The 1,648-nt window shown below is 30.5% G+C and overlaps 1 pseudogene; it reads right to left on the bottom strand.

The window, feature by feature from the left end:
* Positions 1–265: 265 nt before the first annotated feature.
* Positions 266–384, bottom strand: LOC112484343 (annotated as a pseudogene).
* Between the last annotated feature and the right edge of the window lie 1,264 nt (positions 385–1,648).

The raw sequence follows: 1,648 nt of genomic DNA, 5'->3' as shown, positions 1-1,648 counted from the left end.
TCCAAAGCTTTTGAATACCTGGTTTCCTATAGCTACAATTCAATGGTGAAGAAGATACTTATTCTCACATGCTGTAACTCATATCCATAATTAGCACTCCCCTACATTAGTTTTGCTCACTGCATCTGGATGACCTGAACATAGAAGGTGTCACCTTTTATGATCTAAGTACTTTTGCCATGTTAATTCACTAAATCAGATTATGAATGAGACATCTTTCACACTTTTACTACACAATTTTTTTTTTTTTTTTTTTTTTTTTTTATGCCTACAGCCCCTGGTCTTCCTAGGCGGTCTCCCATCCAAGTACTAACCAGGCCCAACTCTGCTTACATTCCAAGATCAGATGGAATTGGGTATGTTTAGGGTGGTATGGCCATAGCAATATATTTTCTTCTTAAAATGAGCTAATTGGCCAAAATCTCTGTATATATATATATATATGTGTGTGTGTGTGTGTATGTATATACATATATACATATATATACATACACACACATACATAGACACACACACATATATCAGATAATATATAGATAGATATATTATTTATTTATTTATTTTTTGGTGACTCTAGTGGGACATGAACCCTTCCTACCCCCCACCCCTGGTTTCTTGTTCATTAGAAAAAAATTCTGACTGACCATTTTATAAAAGGAAGTAAATTCTTAACAAATCAATTAAATTAGTCCAATATCACTACTAGGCCCAAGATAAAAAAGATATTAAAAATGGCTCTAAGAAAAACTCACTAATTTAGAGTTACTGAAGCAATCCTGAATTAATAAAATGTCAATTAAAGTGAGTTAAAAGAAAGAAAGTCATTATCTTTTTGATATATAATGGATGAATGAATCAATAAAAATGGGGTATGGAAAATATAAAATGATATAAAGTGGGAAAAAATAGAACCATGTGGAGTTTTCATTGGGCCTATTTTAATGAACAAATGAGTGCTATTTGATTATAATTTTCCATTTACAGTACTTACAGTCAAGGTGCTACTACAGTTTTGGAAAAAAATCATTCTTATAAGCTGGTAAACATTTCCCTTGCAATCTTTTTATACTGATATACATGATATATATAAAATCTGTACTCCATGTGTAAATATATATATATATATGTACTATATGTGTTATCCTTGTGAAAAAATATATATAATCTCACAAAGATAATAAACTATCAGACTATCTAAATAATTTCAAATTCTGAACCGTTGGAAGTGGAATTCATAAAGTCTTTTTATATAGTCAGACTTAAAAAAACTGAAAAAGGACAACTGAGTGTAGCTATTTCTATTTGAACCAGTTACATTTTATTCCATCAAATTTATCACTCTTTTTATACCAATAACATAGAAAACTAAACTCTGATGTATTGGGAATAATTTTTGGCTTGGTAAAGCATTTAGTCTTACTTTCAATGTCTGTCTAGAAGAAATAGCCATGCCATATAAAACAGGTGAACTAGTCAATGAGTAATAATGGATTATCTTGGTGGAAGAAAAACAAACAAAGAAACAAAAACCCCAAATGTATTAGATATCTAGTGCTTGTAACACATTATCCTAAATCTTTGGGACCTAAAACAACAAATATGTATTACTCCACATTTTCTGTGGGTCAGGGATCTGGAAGCAATTTAG

The sequence above is a fragment of the Pteropus alecto genome, unplaced genomic scaffold, assembly GCF_000325575.1.
Source record: "Pteropus alecto unplaced genomic scaffold, ASM32557v1 scaffold75, whole genome shotgun sequence".
Taxonomy (NCBI): domain Eukaryota; kingdom Metazoa; phylum Chordata; class Mammalia; order Chiroptera; family Pteropodidae; genus Pteropus; species Pteropus alecto.
This window is presented reverse-complemented; position numbering and strand designations above follow the sequence as displayed.